This window comes from Macrotis lagotis, chromosome 6 (assembly GCF_037893015.1).
Source record: "Macrotis lagotis isolate mMagLag1 chromosome 6, bilby.v1.9.chrom.fasta, whole genome shotgun sequence".
In the NCBI taxonomy this organism is placed as follows: domain Eukaryota; kingdom Metazoa; phylum Chordata; class Mammalia; order Peramelemorphia; family Peramelidae; genus Macrotis; species Macrotis lagotis.
The window spans coordinates 150,444,091-150,464,534 of record NC_133663.1 but is presented as its reverse complement, the minus strand read 5'-3'; the positions used below and the strand labels follow the sequence as shown (position 1 = coordinate 150,464,534).

Sequence of the window (20,444 nt, the reverse complement as noted above, 5' to 3'; positions counted from 1 at the left end):
CTACTAAATTTATTTTTTGAAACTCAGAATTTTATAACAAAAACTTATCTCAGGAATGACTGATTAGAGGAGATACAGTTCCATGATTTCTTGGGTAAATTTACAACATTTGTTCTTAGAAATATGCACATTTCTCTATCAGAAAAGCCTTTACAACCACCTCCACAGATTATCTCAAGTCAGGGTTCACTGGACAATAAACAAATCCATATAATGAGCAAGAATGCATATGTAATTCTGATGGAAAAGATAACCAAGAATATGTGTAAATCACTCCCAGGAGCTGGCCCTCTACAAAGAATGACTTCCAATACCTTCTATGACATAAATAGGGCATCACTACCTGAAGCAGAAAAAGTCAATAACAAAAATAAAAATATTGATCAATTTTCCTAATGAATGTTGATGCCAAAATTAAATATATGGAAAATGAATGCAGAGCAAAGTATATTAGACTTACTTTTGAAAATGTCTTCTTTCTATTTCTTTTTATATTCACATTTTTCTTTACTCTTAGTTCAAATTCTTCTTTCACAACAGTAATAATAATATGTAAATATGTTGAATATGGTTGTTGCATGGATAAGTTATACCAGATGCCACCATGCAGAGAGTAGAGGGAAGGGAATATGGTAGAAAAAAAAGTGAAACTCACAAAATTCATCCATGCAAATGGATGAATACTGATAAGTTAATGTCAATGTTATTGGAAAAATAAAATTAAAAACAAAGGATCTGTTATAATAGAAGGAAAAAAGGGAGAATGCAAAGACAAAGTAAATCTTACTGTCACAGATTCAATTCAAAAGAGGGAATGTTATATATTTCTGCTTAGGGTTCAGATTTATCCTACCCTCCAGGGAAGTAGAAGGGAACAGGAGAGAGGAAAATTTGAAGCAAGCAATAGTCAATAGTAAATCTCTGGGGGATGGGGACAGAGTTGGAGGGGGGTACAAGTGGGGTGGGCATGCACGAAGTGATTCAATGTAGGAGTCTTGACACAGACAAATAACCATGGAGTTCCACTAGAAACAGGAAGGCTAAATGTGTTGTCAACATTGTCTGAATGATCATTGCAAGGGAGATATTTTAGCTCTGTGGATTTATCCTCTATTGTTCTTTATCTAGATGAAGAAGAGTGGGTAAATCTGGGAGAGGGAAGCATCGTTAGTGAAGACTATCAATGATTTTTACAACAACATTCAGAAAATATGGATGTCATTGATTTTTTTCTCTATTCCAGCTAAAAGCAATGTTGTGAAAGTTTGTGGTTTAGAGTTAATCCTCTTCAACAACCCAGAGTATCAGAAGCTCAGGGTCAATCATAGAAACAAAAGATCATTTATATGCAATTATAAGGAACTTTGGTTTACAGTTTGCAAATTAGGACAATAGTGGTTTAACCTAAACTCTCTCCTTAAGGGTCTAGAATTAATATAAGAAGTTTACCTTCCACTTTTCTTGGGTCAGTTATAACATGACGGTTAATCCATATTTGTTGTTAAAAGTGACTTACCAAATTATCAAGTTGATCAACTCCTGCAGATGCATAAAAATTCATTGGAGAAGATTTAGCTCAACTAAAAGATCAAAGCATGCAGAAAACAGACCTAGAGCAATCTTTAGAATTAAGTCATTCATATGATGGAAGAGGAATGTTAGATAAAATTGATGGGAATTTACAAAGAGCTGCAGCACTAAGTCAACAGGAAATTGATATGAAAGATAAAGAAGCAGATCTGCAAAGAATAATTGAAGTTAGTATGCAAGGGGGTTCAACAAATATATCAAGAGAAAGTCCACATTCATCATCTACAAATTTATTAGTATCTCTTAATTCTGAAGAATAAGAAGAGAAGCTTACTTTTTAAAAGTAAAGTAGTCGATAAAAATTAAAATTGCATATTTAAAATGTGTTTTGTGAGTTTTTTCAATGTGACTATAAACAAAAAAAGAAAGAAAAAGCAAACCACCGAGTAAGAGGAAAACAAAAAGAAAAGAAACAAGAGGGGCAAGATAGGATTGAGGGCAACAAAAGTTTTTTTTTTTTTTTTTCACAGAATACACCAACGCAACCATAATTACATGGAATGCAGAAAGCTAGGAAACAATTTTCATAACTAATATTTGTTAGAAATTTTAAGGAATGGACTTTGGAAAAGTCTGGCAATACTTGCATGAAATGATGCTGAGTGAAGTGATCAAATCAGGAGAACATCGTATACATTAACAGCAACTTTGTGAGATGATCAACCATAAATGATGCAGTTTCTCTTCAGCAGTCCGGTGATCAAGGGCAACTGTGAGAGACTTATTATGGAATCAACATCCAAAGAAAACTAGGGAGTCTGATTACTGAGCAAGCATACTATGTTTACTTTTTATTCTATTTTATTTTTTTTTTTTTAGATTTTTCAAGACAATGGAGTTCGGTGGCTTGTGCAAGGCCACAAGGCTAGGTAATTATTAAGTGTCTGAGGGCGGATTTGAAACCAGGTACTCCTGACTCCAAGGCCAGTGTTCTATCCACTGCACCACCTAGCTGCCCCCATTATGTTTACTTTGTAAAACTTCTTTTTTATTGTTTATTTCTCCCTCATGATTTTCCTTTTTGCCTTACTTCTAACTGTTCTTTCACAGCACACTTAATACGGAAATATGTTAAGGATTATTGAACATATACAACCTATAACAGAATGTTTGCTGCCATGTAGAGAGAGGAGGGAAGAATGGGCTGCAGAAAAATGTGGATCTCAGAAGTTCGAAAAAGGATTAATGTTGAAAGCAATCTAATTTATGTAATGGGGAAAAATAAAAAAAACCTAAGTACAACTTTTATCATAAATAGATTTGGGGTTTATAGAAATTATTAATTTTATACCATGTGATTAAGAAAAATTGTGAAGTGTGATTTTGAATTCTCAGGTCAAATTATTCCATCAAAACTTTAGTTTTGAAACATCTTTAAGATCACAGACTCTAGAGTAAATACCATTAAACATTGATAGTGAGATATTTTACTTAACCAGTTTCCCTAAAAATGAGATAGTAAAATAAATGGTCCCTACTTTCCCAAAAACAAAGAAAACTTGTACAAGACAGGATCGATAATATCTTCAATGCTTTCTGAAATGCTCTGCCTATTCTGGATAGCTAACCACACAAGAACTGAACATTGTGTTGCATAAGATTAGGGATAATAGTTCAGTAGGATATTGTAAACTACATTTAAATTATAATATTCAAATAACTTATCTCATTCTTCCATTAATACATATAATACTTATAGATAAGAATCCAACCCACTTAACTCCATTATTGACAAAGTCAAACTTCTGTGATTGTCAGGTTACTTAATCTTTATACAATACTATTTCCAAATGGTAGAACACATGTGCATTTCCTTTTCCCTACTGATAAATCTGAAAATTGGCAGGAAATAAAATTAAATTATGTAATTTACTGAAAAATTGTGAATTTGTATGATGGTAATAAAGCACAATATATAATGTAAAAGTGTGATACTGGGGAAATCCTTTGAGAGAAGAAAGTTATCTATATATGCAAAAGGAGTTTATTGATATATAAATTTTATCTACCAATGAAATCACAAGGTCAACTTAAATATGCTAAATATTTCTTCAATTTTACTATGTTAGATTCCTATTATTACAAAATTATTCTCTTGGTATACTGCTAAATAAGAAAAAATTCTCACAATCACTATTGATTGTGGCAACTACATGGCACAGTGGATAGAGCACTAGCCCTGGAGTCAGGAGTACCTGCGTTCAAATGTCACCTCACTCCCTTAATAATTGCCTAGCCAGGTGACATTGGTCAATTCACTCAACTCTATTACTTTATATAACATAAACATAAAATAAATTAAAATCACTATTGATTTCCTCATTTGTATATTGAAGAGGCAGATAATATTTTCCATAAGATATTTTTTTTTCAGTTTTTGCAAGGCAATGGGGTTAAGTGGCTTGCCCAAGGCCACATGGTTAGGTAATTATTAGCATCTGAGGCCAGATTTGAACTCAGGTACTCCTGACCCCAAGTCCAGTCCTCTATGCACTCCTCCATGTAAAATCTATTTTTATAGATTTAGGTGCATCAATTTGTAAGTCATGCATTTAATAGGATTAGAATGAGAATGATATTACCACAAAATATATTATCTGCATATATAATGTTGATATACATATTTGACAAAACTTATTTTCATAAATTTTAATGACATATTTTTAAAGGTGATAATTGCATAAACTTAATGTTATAAATGAATGAAAAGAAAAACCTGCTATAGTAAAGAAAATTGTACATTTTATTCACAAACCTTGCAAGATATACCTTACAAGGTATGGGTACTTAATCTAGACATGAAGCGTGAATTAGTCTTCAAAGTCAGGTAAATTATGGATTTCAGAAACTCTTTCCCCTCCCTCTTAGATGTTCATAGGCTCTCATAGTTTGAGTTACAATCTAAGAGGTCCACACATTCCATGACATGCTCCTAATTTGACCCCCCCCCACATCATATGACACATGATATGCTAAAGAACCCCAATCATCACAGGGTTGTGTGGGTTAACATTCAATTACCTAATTGTGCAAATTCAGCATTTGCTCAAGATATCTAGGTCACTCTTGACCAGCTGAGAACTGGTTTGGGGTTTGGTATCCCTGGAATGGAATTAGGAAAACTCTTCCAGTCTTGTGATTGTCTGGGCCATTTCCCCTTTGTAATGAATTCCCTAAGGGCTCCCCTCCACACCCTGTGAAGACCCTACATTTCTCAAAACTCCCCCCTTTTCTTTTTAATAACAACTTGGTCTTCATACTTCAACAGCAGTGTCTTCCTCAAAGGAACTCACAATCCTCATCCTTGTTAGGACTATGACTTTCCCTATCAATATCTTTACCTCTTCTTTATTAGAGTCATACACCAGTCCTAATTTGCTGATAAAATCTTGTACTATTTGAGTTATTAACTCAATCATACATGGGAGACACACATGGCTAATAGGATTATTCCACTATAGGGCCACTAGTAAGATACCCAGTAACTGTTTCCACCATGAACTAGTAAACCAATTCATTCCAGAGGTACTGAATGGGCTTGTCCACATTTAGACTGGAACATGAGTCAACTTTCTAATATCTCTGGTTATCTTCTTTATCACCTGCCCATTGTCATCTATACTTAGGCAGCAGCTTGACAAGTTCAATTTACCACAGCCTCCTCCTTCCTTGGCCAACAGGTAGTCTAGTATCAATATATGTTGAATACTTGCCTCTCTTGTTTGATTGGCTTGGGAAGCCAGCAAGTCTAAGACCCTAGCTGTTTGAGAATTATTTCAAGTATAGCTTGGAGTCTGAATAGCTTATTCAGGATATAAATTTGAGTTCCATAGCCCTAACTCCCACCCTGTTCTGAGGTAGTAGGCCCTTTAATCTAAATAACTCCTTGAGCATCTCTTTGGACAACTGGGTCTAGGCAGTAGTCCTACAAATACAATAATGTCCCTCTAGTACTAGTTGGTCTTCCAGGTATAGTTTTCAACAAATGGATAATACTGTACCTCCTCTTTATTTCCAAGGGGCCCTCTTAAATAGGTCATATAATCATCATGATAATAGGTACATTTCCAAAGTTGCTGTACTTCCTTCCACTGCAAGTTTTTATACCAATGTCTTTAGAAAGGTCCTCTTGGCTCCAAAATCCAAACTAAATTCCTGATTTTGTGCCATTGGATCCCACCCCTAGAATAGCTAATATACCTAATGATGTTCCTTAAATTATCTTTCTTGCAAATGGCCATTTCAGCACTTTCCATGTAAGTACATACTGACTCATAATCAGTTTCCTTTAACAAATGCCCAACTTTGTGCATCTTTACAAGGGATCCAGGCACCATCATTAATCTCACATAAGTCTGAGGCCACCTATCTCTTAAGTTGGGCAGTCCTGAACATATATATATATATATATATATATATATATATATATATATATATATATATACATATTTATTAGTATTTTACAACATGACCAAACTCACAAGCTTGAGTCAATGTGATCATTCTCATTGGGAGTTTGCTCCATTCACAGACATTCAACAGTATGTCTTTGTTCTAAAAGTACCCAGCATCTAACTTAAAATAAAACAATTTTAACCTTTGCTCTCATTACAATAATGATTCTTAAATGACATCCTTAATCAAAATGAACTTTTTCCCTAAATTTTCCTATATTTTCCTTTTCCTGGTATACTTAGCTAATTCAAACTCATTTCCTCAAACTAGAACTTGAAACTGTAATTATCCTAAGAATTTCCCATTCTTCTTACCTAAATATCCCCTCTAATACAAAAACTAAGGAAACTTATATCCTATCTTAACATGTAGCTGATAGCAGGTTTCAGAGCCAGATATCTCAACCATCTCTGGCTATTAGATCTAATTTACTTAAAACTTTCCAGGACATTAAAGGAAATTTCCTTTATGAATATTGAAATGTCAGTGTCCAGGCAGAAGTTACATGGGTAAGTCAAATGTCTTAGGTCAGATTTATTTATCCAGGTGAGATATTATCCAAATGTCATTTTAGGAAATCAAGTCAAAGGGGTCCAACCTCAGCCATATTGCAAAGCCACCCCTTTGGCTTCCCATCCCTGTCACCTGACATCCTTGGCCCATTGGCTTCCTTGGCTCCAAGAACATGACATTTTCCCAGTAGCATTTCTTTTTGTTGTCCATCCTGGTATCTGACATAAGAGAAAATTAAAAGTCCTGTGATTTAAAATAGCTGTTTTACCTAATTAGAACTTCCAGTGAATTCAATTCACTAAGTTCCAATTATAATCTTAATGTAGTCCCCATTAGTGGAACCCCTACCCAAAGCTTGATTATCCTCCCTGCGTCTTTGCCTAAAAACTGGTATTCTAACTATGATTGGCCCTACAGGCCTGTCTCCTACTTCTTACTAAAGATATCCCTTTGTGTGAAATCATATCTACTCCATCTCTATGTAAAGATGGCATATCAGATTCCCCTTGGCTAGAGAAACATCCTTTAGCTTATTGTATCTTATAACAAATAAATGACTCATTTGTCCAGGAGATTGCACAGAGAAACATCAAATTATCTTGTGTTTCTCTTTCCTAAATTATATAATGCATTGACTTCAAAGCAAACAACCACTGCTTTGGAATATACATATATAGATCCAAAATATTCCCAATTTACATACATAGCTAGAAACTTCTATATGTAAACTTGTTTTCCTACTAGCCATCCTCAACATACAAGTGGTTATTTTTCCCAAGGCAATTGGTTTAAGTGACTTGTCCAAGGTCACATAGCTAAACAATCACCAAGTATCTGAGGCCTGACCTGAACCCAGGTCTCCTGACTCCAAGGCTGGTGCTCTATCCACTGAGCCACCTGGCTGCCCTCTAACATACAAACTACTTTTCAGAATTCTATAAAACCGTTCACACATCTTAGGGAGCTTTAAATGTTCGACATGCGTTATTAATTTCATTATAACAGAACAGCAATAAGAGTAACAAAGTAACACATAAATTACAAGATTGTACAAAGCAATTCCTCCATTATTAAATTATTCATGAATGCACAGATCTATCCCAGAAAGGTTCATATTTTTTCATATTTTCCTTATTGCCGTTCAAAGCAATCAAATTTATCCCGGGCTTTAACATTACAGTATTTAAATAACATATCCACAATAGATAACTAAATATTGCAAATATAATCTCCTTGTGGTTGCAAAAGAATCACATAACTGAGAAACACAACTTATTCATCAATAAGTTACGTTCCAATAGGACCCACAATTGCAATTTGTTCAGAGCCCGCATCAGCTCTCTGCAGTTAACAAAGAGAGAAGTCTACATTCATGACTTCTTTAAAATTAGACGTGAATTGTTAATATACATTAAACATTAAGATTCTTATTTAAACATCTCATTTCCCTTAGAACAAGAGCAAAATGAATATCCCATGTTCTTTATACTTTTGTCTTTTAAACAAATTCTCAGAATCCAATCTCATACATATGACACTTTTAAAACCCCAATGTAATTAAAACTCAACTAACTTCCCAACAGTTTAGTTTGATAAAAACTTTAGAGTATCTTATACAGGAAATCCAGCATTCACATTCCAAAAGCTCTATCCAAAATAAAAATACAATTGTTAGCATTATTAAACTTAACATTAAAACCACTTAGAGCTTTTCTCAAAATAAATCAGTAAACTTCCTTGATAACCTAGGTATTTCTCTTCTTAGTTAACCCAGTACCACTTTTCTTTAAGCCAAAGGTGTTACAATTGAGTTTAAAATCCCAAACCACATAACGTCTTGCAAAAGTTACAATAGTGTTAAAACAGTTTAATCCCTAACTTATATAACAATCTAAGTTATTTAATGCCTCCCATTCCTCCCATTCTGTACAAATTAAAACACTAGTATCCCTCTTTTAAACCCATCAGTGTGCTTTCCAAAACTCTATTCCAGAAACTTTAAAAACAATGTGAGTCATCACTCAGGCCATGTGGCCAGCAGATATTCATTAAACATGATTTCCTTACAATAAAGGTGTCTCTTAATGCCTGGATCTTATAAAGATTTTATCATTCAAATCACACATCCCACCTGTGGAGGGATCTTTCCCTTTAAGCTTAAGCTCTTGAGCTCTCCTGTCTATTTCCCCCTCCCTCCATGGGTGGGTGTGGCACTTAGGTAGACTCAAGTCTAGGGTTCAAGTCTTAACCAGATGGCAGATGGGATCAAGACCACCACTGTGTCCAAGCCACCACCCTTTCCCCCTACCCAGGAAGAAAGCATGGGATCTTTCTCAGACACTCATAAATGTAAAAAAAAATATCTTCCCTCCTAGAACTTCTCAATCTTTCCCCTAAAGTTTCTCTCTTCTCTTATACTCTTCTAAACTCTCCCCAAAGCACAGTTTTTTTTCTATTTACGAATCCCCCTCCCTTACATAACTCTACATACCTTGAACAGATATCACAAGCTCTGTCAGGGAAGGGCTGATTTCCACTTGGGGGCCACTGAACACTACTTTATTCTCCCCCACCTTCTGAAACTCCTGGGCCCAACATCCAGCTATACCTCTTTTAAAACTTAAGCTGGGTCCTCAGACCCAGAAATGCATAATACAGACACGTAAACAAGACAGGACATAGAACAAATACACCCACTCCCGCGAGAACATTCAAACTCACTCACACAGCATTGGATCCAATTGGTTTCCTAAATTTAGAAAACATTTCTTTTTGTCCTCTCTCCAGACTTTCCCTTTCCTCTTGGGTCCCTTTGATAGTCTCCTCCTCTCTAGGAGCAGCCAGAGGACCCCACCTAAATTTTTTATCTTCTTCTAACTTGCTTGGAAATAATTTAGCATTCCCCAATTATCCAGCATGCTATATATTCCACCTCCTCTTTATTTAAAGGTACCTTATGGTTCACTGTTCATCAGACCCAAACCTTGGGCCACCAGACAGAATGTCCATGGATGGGGATTTGTGGCCATTCAGAATAGCAGTATCTGATGAACTTACTTTTCTCTTTACCTTGGACAGCATTCTCCTTGTCCCATCTTTCCCACCCAAAGTCCTCTCCTTGGGTATTGAATGGGGGGGGGGTGTCTCTTCCTCCCCTCCCTGTGGCACCTTTTCAACCCCTGGCTTCCCATCTTGGACTTCCTTTCCTGGAATTGTCTAGAATCATCCTTGGAAAATAAAAACCGAAGTTTCCCTACATTTCTGGGTCATTTCCACAAATTTCCCTCACACTCTCCATCAATGGCAGGGTTTTAGGTCTGTTCAGAGATCCACCCGAGGGAAGCCCAGAAAAGAAATGAGGATCTGGCTTGAAATCAAGCTAAGAGTGCTCCCTCCCCCAGTCACTTCTGGGTCTTCCTTGAGGGGTTCTGAAGATCCCGAAAGATCCCCCAAATTTTTATAAATGAATGAAAAGGAAAACCTGCTAGAGTGAGAGAAAATTGTATATTTTATTCACAAACCTTGCAAGATACACCTTACAAGGTAAGGGATTTCACCTAGACGTGAAGCATGAATTAGTCTTCAAAGTCAGGTAATTTTTGATCTTCAGAAACTCTTTCCCCTCCCTCTTGGATGTTCATAGGCTCTCAGAGTTTGAGTTACAATCTAAGAGGTCCATCCATTCCATGACATGCCCCTAATTTGATCCTCCCCACATCATATGACACATGATATGCTAAAGAACCCCAATGTCACAGGGGGTATGTGGGTTAATATTCAATTACCTAATTGCGCAAACTCAGTAGCATTAGGTCAAGCTCTCTAGGTCACTCTTGACAGGTTGAGAACAGTTTTGGGGTTTGGTATCCCTGGAATGGGATTAGGAAAACTCTTCCAGTCTTGTAATTGTCTAGGCCATTCCCACTTTGTAATGGATTCCCTAAGGGCTCCCTTGCATACTCTTTGAAGACCAACACCATACATTTCTCACACTTAACTAATGTGTTTCCTCTTGATTTATTATTAGAATGGCAAGAAGAAATTGTGGATTGAGAACCAACATCAAACTTCACAAAATTTGGTTTAAGATCTTCACTTTAGCTCCTACTGGCTATATTTTCTTTAGCAAGTAACCTATTCAGCTTTCTAAGGCTATAAATTACAAAAAAAAATTGCTGTCCTGCACTGATAAAATACTGTTATGAACCCAGGGATTCCCTGACTTAATAAAATATATCTTAACTCCTAACCTATTAATTGTACAAGATGAATAATGTTGGATTTAGAAATGAGAGATTTATTCAGGTAATTTATTCAGGTAATAGGTTGTAGCCACTTGATTCAGGAACACCTGAGTTCATATCTAGCATCATAATCTTATTGCCTACATGAGCACTGAGTATATATAATATCTTCTCTTTGTCTAAATTTACTCCATTGTGATTTAAGGAAAATTATAGCACCTACTCCCAGGCGTGCAAGAATAAAATGAAATAATGTTTGCAAAGTTATTTGCACATAAGTAGCAGTTAATTATATGTGGATTTTTTTCTCCTTCCCTTCTCCATGTCATGACCTAACTTTGTTATAATATGCAATTCTTAAAATGGTATCAAATGAATTTCAATTAAAGAATGTAAGAATATCATTAGCATTGAATATTTAGGGAGTATATGAACACAGGTTTTAAATATTTGAAGGACTTCCATATATTAGATATTAAATTCATTTAACTTCAATAAAGAGAGCAGAAGGACAATTTTCTGACCAAAATTTGTCCATATAGATTCTGATTCTATGTAACAAAGAACTCAGGCTTAAATGTATTCAAAAACGGAATGGATATATACTACTTGGATAGTTTCTTTTCAAAAGAAGAGGTCTGATTCCTTTCAAATAGAAATATTTAATAATGGTTAATTATGTAGAAGTAGAAATGTCTATGCTTTGTAGAAGGCAAAAGTCAAATTAAAGATTGGACTGCATGATTTCTGAGTTAACCTTCCAAATCTTATATATACATGAGTCTCCATATTTTCATCTGTTTTTAGCCTGTTTCCATATTAGTATGAAAAAAAAGAACAGTATGAAGTAGATAATCAGTAAAATTCCAATTAAGTTTGAAAAACGTATAATTCAAAAATACATTCTATAATTTAACAACTGAATTGCCTATATGTTTTATTTAGACATATTATTTGTAACACAATTTTAAAATCTTGAAAAAAACCTTTCCATTCTAATTATTTAGTTTTATTTGATATATCATTTTTCACATATTCAGGGACACTTTTACTCTTTCTGATTCTAACAGAAAACATTTTATATTTTTATTTTTTATCAAATTAACATTTTATTTGTTTTCTAATTATATACAATGGTAATATGTACCCTTCATTTTTTGCAAGGTTCTGAATTCTACAATCCCCACCCTTTCCCTCCCCCCACACAGAAGGCTGTCTGACAGTCTCTTCATTGTTTTCATGCCCTACATTGATGTAAATTGAATGTTCTAAGAGCAAACATGAGAATAAACATATACCTTCTCCCCTCCCAAGAAGATGAGAAACCTCAAGAATAGAGACAGAGAGAAAAAATTGTACTTCATTCTGTGTTTATTTTCAATGGCTCTGTCTCTGGCGTGAGTTGCTTTCTAAATCATAAATCCATCAGAGAAGTAGCTTCAATATTTTCCCTCAGTTGCTATTACTAGCTGTACCTCCACTCTATTTTGCCCCAAACTCATTTATTCTATTCTCTCTCCTTTCAACCTGGCCCTGTCCAACAGTGTGTTGAATCTGAGTAGCCTCTCCCGCAATCTTCCCTCTCTTCTATCACTTATTACCTCCTACCCTCCCCCCCCCCCCATACCCCCTCATCCTATCCCTTTCCTCCCATCCTTCTCCAGGGCAAGATAGATTTTCCCACCCTATTAAGTGTGTATGTCATTTCCTCCTTGAGTCATTTCTGATGAGAAAGAAGGCTCACTCATTCCCCCTTGCCTTCCACCACCTCCACTCCATTAAAAAAGCTTTTTCTTGACTCTTATGTGGAATCTCTCAGATTTTTCTTCATCTCCTTTTCTTTCCTCCCAGTACTTTTCCCCATCACCCATTGACTCCATTCCTTTACCACATCATACCATTATATACCGCTCCTTCCTAAGTCCTGTCTATATATGCTCCTTCTTACAGCTCTTATAAATGAGAAAGGTCATATGAGTTATCAATATCTACTTCCCATGCAGGAATACAAACAGTGCAACATCATCAAGTTTCTCATAGTTAGTCTGTCTCTTCCACTCCCTCTATGGTTCACAAGAATCCTGTACTTGGAGATCAAACTTTCTGTTCAGCTCTGATTGTCTCAATAGGAAAGTTTGAAAGTCCCCTATTTCACTGAAAATCCATTTTTCCCTCTGAAAGAGATTGTTCAGTTGATTCTCTTTTGTAAACCATAATCTTTTGCCTTCTGGAATATCATATTCCAATCCCTGCGAGCCCTTAAAGTAGATACTGCCAGATCAGGTGTAATCCTGACTATGGACCCTTGGTAGTTGAATTGTCTGTTTCTGGTAGCTTTTAGAATTTTCTCTTTGATTTGGGAGTTTTGGAATTTGGCTATAATATTCCTGGAAGTTTTTCTTTTGGGATCTCTTTCAGCAGGTGACCATTGAATTCTCTGGATTTCTATTTTACCCTCTGCTTCTAGGATCTCAGGGCAATTTTGCTGTATTATTTCTTGAAAGATGAAGTCTAGGCTCTTCTCCTGGTCGTGGCTTTCAGAAAGTCCAACCATTTTCAAATTATTTCTTCTAGATCTTTTTTCAAGGTCTTTTGCTTTTCCAATGAGATATTTCACATTTTCTTCTAATTTTAGACTTTTATGGAAGAGTTTTATGTCTTCCTGATTTCTTGCAAGGTCATCAGGTTCCTTTAGTTCCATTTTACATTTCAAAGAATTATTTTCTTCAGAGGGCTTTTTTATCTCCTTTTCCAGCTGGCCAATTCTGCTTTTTAAGGCATTCTTCTTCCCATTTGCCTTTTGTTTTGCTATTTCCATTAGGCCTAAACTGGTTTTTAACATATTATTTTCTTCAGTATTTTTTTATATCTTTCAGTAAGCTTTTGATTTGGTTTTCATGATTTTTCTGCATCGCTCTCAATTTTTCTTCCCACTCCCTTAATTGCTTTTCAAAGTTTTTATTTTTTTAGCTCATCCATAGTCTGAGCCCATTTACTTTTTCTCTTGGAGTTTTTGGATATGAAAGCTTTAATTTTATCATCATCTGAGTATGTGTTTTGACTAAATTAATTCCCTATAGTCAAATTCTTCTTTTTTTTTTTTTGTTGTTTACTCATTTCCTCACCCCAAGACTAATTACAGCACTTCTAAGGCTTTGGGGTTGTTTTTTGTAGGGGGACACTGCACTGGGACCTTAATTCCTCCAAGGTCTTATGCTCTTTAGTCTGTGATTTGATATGTAGATGGTCCCCATACTTCTCTCTGCCCTGGGGGTAAAGGAGAGATCCAGCTTGGTTATATAGTATGGAACCTCAAACTGCAATATGTGAGTGTAGGCAAACAGCAGAGTACTACCCCAGGGAGAATAGAGAAAGCTCTGCAGACTTCTGTTACCATTTCAGTTGGTGCAGACTGCTTTCTCCCAATTCTTGCTGCATATTCTGCAGTCATGCTCCTCACTCCACAGTCAATCAGGTGCAACAGATTCCTCTTCCCACCCCTTCAAGCTGTTGTGGGGAATTTCTGCTCTGGGCTGGACTGAACTGCACTGTGCGGAGGCTGTTTTTCTAAACCCCACTCCTGGTGAAATATACCTATCCCATGGAATTTCAGAGTTATCTTGGACTGTGAAAATGTATCACTCAGTCTTTCTCTGGGTTCTGCCCTTCTGAATTTTGGCTAGAGCCATCCTTTGACTTTGGGGGGGGGGTTGGGGGATCAGAGTTCTAGGGAAATTCTGCCTTTATGCTGCCATATTGACTTAACCTCACCCCAACCAGAAAGCATTTTCAAAAAAGGAAACAGCCCTGGATTCAGTACAAGATGTCTTCAAGAACCAGGTCACTAAATTTCTATGCAATCTTGGGTAAATCACTGAATCCATAATGGCTTCATTATGGTCATAATTAAAAGAAACAAATAATGTTAGAATATGTAGTCTCTGGAGATCTTTGCAGCTTTAAATTCTAAACTGTTAAGTTGGTCTCCTGAACAAAAGCAAAGTTATAAGATATTTTTAGAACAATGGTTCTTCCTGATAAAAATTTCACCTTTGCATTCTCATTTAGAAGGGTAGAAAATTACTTTTAAAAACTTTTAAAAGTCTTTCTATAAATTTATTTCCTTAGATGAGCTGCATTTCTACATTTTTGTCACATACAAACTTTAGTAAAGATGATATAATGAGGAAAAACTTGCAAAGTTGAGTTAAATATAAAAACATATTCATATAATGGTATGAATTATAAAAACTTCAAATAAAGGTAAACTATTCAATAATGTTCCTAATAATAATAATGATATATACATGTATATATGTACACATGTACATACATATATATACATATATATACATATATATATATATATATATAGATATATATATATATATATACATATCCAGAACATTGATATATTTTTGAAAACTGGAGTAGTTTGTTTTTTTACCTGAAGATCTTTTTGTTAAAATAAAAGTTTGTAAAATAAATTTCTTGAAAGCCCAAAATAATACAAGCCGGTAAAAATGCAAGTTACAAATATTACAATACTACAATGCAAGGTCAAAGAATTGTTATACATAATGAAGTAGTGATGTTAATATCTAAGATAATAAAATAGTATTAACTGCAATAGCTGCATACATGAATAAATCACCCCTAAACTACACATGAATCCAATTCTCATTCCATATTAAGAAGACATAAGAGATCATGAAGCCTCAATATTTATTGTATTTATATTGTAGGCTAATATGATCAAGAAAATTATTATCCTGGAGCTGCCTTTCAGCCTCTCATCAACTATCTTTTATTTCATAACTAGCATAAATCTAATATGATAGAGTCAAAAGACAAAAAAATAGTTTACTGGCCTCCCAAAGTTTTCTCTTCTGCCCAAGATGGAGGGAAATGAGGCACTGTGCTAAAATTGCTTGGCTTTCTCACAACATGAATATGAATCAAGTCTCTTAACACAATTTTGATCTGCAAAACAGAGAAAATTAAGCTAGAAGAAGTCTATCTCCCAACAAGGTCTGTCTCAAGGAGCATATGTGAGCTGAGGCAGGGAGTAGAGAGTCAGAAGAGGGGTGCCAGGTTGAGGCCCGAGGTCCAAGGCAAAAACAACAGTTGAGTCTTTGACCCTGTGAGTGGCAGATGGGGGAGCTTCAGTAGGACTAGAGTGGGAATTCAAGCACAGAGGGTTGGAGAGTTGCACAGTGCAACTGGACTTCAATCCACTCAACTCCACTAGTCTAGAGGACAAGAATCATAGTCCTCATTTTTTTTAACAGAATCCTCTTCCCAGAACAACACAGTAAAAGTCCCCTCCCCAACCCCTCAGGCTCAGGCATAGGCAGCAGATCTTTCTCAGTAGAATAAGGAGATTAACTATCTAGCCTGAGGGCCCATTGCACATTATTCAAGGATAACCATTATTGTGGCCTCCACCCCCTCCTACAGGCTTGGGAGTGGGCCACAAATCAAGGTAACAGACACTGTAGAAAAAGTAAATAACTGGGGGGCTAGGTGATCCAGTGGATAAAGCACCAGCCCTGGAGTCAGAAGTACCTGGGTTCATATCTGGTCTCAGACACTTAATAATTACCTAGCTGTGTGACCTTGGGCAAGCCACTTAACCCCATTTGCCTTGCAAAAAAAAAAACCTAAAAAAAAGAAAATAAAGTAAATAACTGCCCCTACTGGCCAGCCCACTTGGAGTTTCTAAAAGGAGTGAAAAAAACTTCTAGGGATCTCTACACCAAAGGTTTGTGAACCAGCCACTTCCCCAACACCAGATCCTATGAAAATGAAGAAAAGCCATTGGAAGGAGGGTCCATAGAAAACTACCTTGAAGCCAAAGTTCTTAACTCAGAGAGAGATCTAGACCTTCTGAGGAGAATTGTTCTCCAGCCCAGAAAGACTTCTTAGAAGAAATTAGGAAAGAGATTAAAAATCAATTGGGAAAATAGGGAAAAGAAACTCAAGAAAAAATTAACACCTTGAAAAAAGAAACAAATCCTTGGACAATACAATTGGACAAATGCAATTAGAAAATAATTCTGTTAAAACCTAAATGGGGCAAATGGAAAACTCCTTCAAAAATAGAATTGAACATTTGAAAAAGGAGTTGCAAAAGGTAAATTAAGAAAATTCTCTTAAAAAAGAAAGGTATCAGGGTGGCTAGGTGGCACAGTGGATCTAGTACCGGCCCTGGAGTCAGGAGAACCTGAGTTCAAATCCAGCCTCAGACACTTAATAATTACCTAGCTATGTGGCCTTAGGCAAGCTACGTAACACCATTTGCCTTGCAAAAATCTAAAAAAAGATATTTGTTGACACAAATGACTTCATGAGACAAATATCTCTTAAAACAAAAAAATAAAAAAAAATAGAATAAAACATCAAATACCTCATTGACAAATGTACTGCTCTAGAGAACATATCCAGGAAAGTCAACTTAAGAATCATTGTGCTTCCTGAAAACATTGAGGAAAACAAAGCCTGGACTTGATACTATAGTGATGGATAATACCCCTTATAGCAGGGAACTAGAGGGCAAAATAGTTATTGAATGGATATACCAGTCCCCTCCTGAATGGGATTAAAATATGAAAGGATCAAGGAAAATTTTGGCCAGTTTCCAGACCTATCAGATAAAAGAAAATCCTACAAGCAGCCAGAAAGAAGCAATTTAAATTCCAAGGAGCTAAGAAAGCATTACTGTTGATAGCTGCATCAACATTAAGGGACTGAATGGCAAAGAATGTTATATTCTGAAGAGTAGGGGAGCTTGAAATGCAGCCAAGAATTCAATATCCTGCAGAACAGAGCCATCTCTTCCAGGGAAAAGATGGCCATTTAATGAAATAGGAGACTTCCAAGTTTTCCTGATGAACAGATCAGAGTTAAATAGAAAATTTGTACTTCAAACAGGAGACTCAAGAGACATATGAAAAGGGAAAAACAAAGGGAAAAAGAATAAAAATTTGCTATGCAAAAAGATGAAACTGGTTCTGTCCCCAACTAGGACAAAGATTTGCATAACTCTTGAGAATTATATTTCTATTAGACAGAATACACTTAGCCAGAAGTATTGGACACTCATTACTTATCCATGACTCTGATAGAATGATTTAAAAACAATATCTCCTTAAAAGGGGGTGATAGTAAAGATATGGGAGGATGAAGGAGAATGGATGATGTAAATCGCATTACATAAAGAGGTACAATAGGATCTATTAAAACAGGGGGGAGGAAGGGAGGAAATGAGAATCACCTGAATGTTACTTTCATCAGATTTTATCAAAGTTAGCATACACAGACTCAGTTAAGTTAATAACCTTATCTTACCTTTCAAGAATTAAAAGAGGAAAGGGGAGAGAAGGAAAAAAGAAGAACTAACAGAAGGATGGGAAGGAAGAAGATGCAAAGGGAAAGGTGAAAGTGAAGTATGATATCAATATTTGTGGATAGTCTGATAGGACTCAAAGGCTTGACTCTGGGGTCACAGACATTCCATTAATTTGCAATATTGATATTAGTGTATAGTTCGACTGGCTCCAGATGCTTGACCCTGGGGTCATGGTATATGAGTTGTCTAAAACTTTACAAAATACCCTTGTAAGCCTAATTGCCTTGCTGTATCTGTTAAATTCCAGGAATGCCTCCCTCTTCCACAGAGGTGGCTGGAACCATAAGGAAGTAATTTCCACCCCGTCAAACCTGTGGAAAGTCTGTGAATTCCTGACTCCCTCCATCTCAGAAAATATGTTCTAACATTACAAAAATACCCTGACCCCCTTCTCACCCCTATCTATATGGAACATTATGACAGGACAATATATACAACTGCTGTCTTTGCTTCTGTATCCTGATTGCTCTCAGGACCCCTCCTCCTCAAAATACTATAAAAACCCTATCCCCTGAACACTCAAGTACTGTCTGATTTGGGTACTCAATGCCCAGATAGTCGCCAGGAATAAAGATCTACAATCTTATCAAATTCTGGTCTCCATCTCATTCTTTGGGTACAACATTTGGAGGCTCCAGCAAGATCCCAGCATCATGCATTGCTGGGGAGACCCTCTGCAGCCAACAGAGGCAGGACCCGAAAAGCTTAGGGGTAACGACTTTTAGGGAAGCCAGCTCCTGAAGAAGTCCCAGGGCCCCAGTACTCAGCACTCTTAAGCCTAGTATACATCCTGCTCCTGGTGAGCAGCGATTTGGAACTGTATGGAGGAAGAAACCTGCGAAGGTAAGACATCTGTGTTTTGTTTGTCTAGCTAGCTTGGGGAGGATAAGACCAGCCAGACCCAACACTAATATTCTTTCTTCCAGATATTAGGAAGAAGTTGCAAAAACAGGAGGGATTTGAAGGAATGAATATGTCACAATTGATTGAGATAGCACTGAAAGTTTTTAAATACCAGGGAAATCTCAACTGATGCTACAGGGAAGAAAGTGGCAAAAATGGTCGTGTCGGCTCTTAAAGATCAACCCACAGGCCCCCAGAGGGGTTGAAGTGTCTGACCACCTTTAGGAAAGAATCAGTGTTCCTATTGTAAGGAGATAGGGTACTGGAAAAATGAATGTCCCAAAGCCAAAGCCACCCCTCTCCTCTCCCTCAAAGCATGATGGGGCCCAGGTTCCTTTCCCCTCAACCTCATGGAACCTAGGGTGAGGCAGAATATTGAGGGGTATCCTGTAGATTTCCTTGTAGACACAGGGGCCACCCACTCTGTCCTTTAACAATCATTAGGGCCCCATTTCCCCCACAAGTCTTCTATCAAGGGACCCAAGGGCAAAGTCATTTCCTGCACATTGACCTCTGAATGCTCTGTGGATCTGAGTAGAGGAATAGTTACTAATTCCCTTTTAGTCATGCCATATTGACCCTACCCCCTTCTAGGTCACAATCTCCCGAGAAAACTACAAACCACGACTTCTTTTTCAGATTCTGAAGCCACTTTGACTGTCCCTGGGGACTGGCCCCAGCATGTTTTAGTCACTGACCCCCTCTCCTCTGAATATTTGCTTAACGAAGCTCCAGCTCGGTCAATCCAGCCCACCTCTTCATTCCGGCACAATCTCCTAACTTCCTTTCCTCTTCTTTGTGCTGAGTCTAATGCTCCTGGGCTGGCCTCACACTACCCTCCTGTGATAGTAACTTTAGTGGCCACTGCCTCCCCAGGCTCCATAAAACAATATCCTTTAGCTGATCAACCTGAACCGGCATAACAGTTCACATTTTCCACCTTCGGACAATAGCATATTAATTCCATGCCAATATATTTGGAAAACCCCTCCTCCTCCCTATTAAAAAGCCTGGATTCTTTAATTACCGGGCTATCCAAGACCTCAGGGAAGTAAACAAAGAGGTAGAGACTATTCACCCTACAATTCCGAATTCCTTTACCCTCTTGAGTATGCTCCCTCCCAATCATATTTTCTAAGCTGTGCTTGATCTGAAGCATGCATTCTTCTCTATCCCCCTGGCCCCTGCCAGTCAGCCTCTGTTTGCCTTCACTTGGGTAGACCCAGAACATGGTTTCTCTGGCCAATTAACCTGGACTAGGCTGCCTCAAGGCTTCAAGAGCTCTCCCACTTTGTTTGATCAGGCCCTTCACAAAGACCTGTCCACTT

The 20,444-nt window shown here is 36.8% G+C and overlaps 1 pseudogene; it reads left to right on the top strand.

Annotated features, from left to right (window-relative positions):
* The first annotated feature begins 1,014 nt into the window (after nucleotides 1–1,014).
* On the top strand, nucleotides 1,015–20,039 carry LOC141492251 (ataxin-3-like; annotated as a pseudogene).
* Nucleotides 20,040–20,444: the final 405 nt, after the last annotated feature.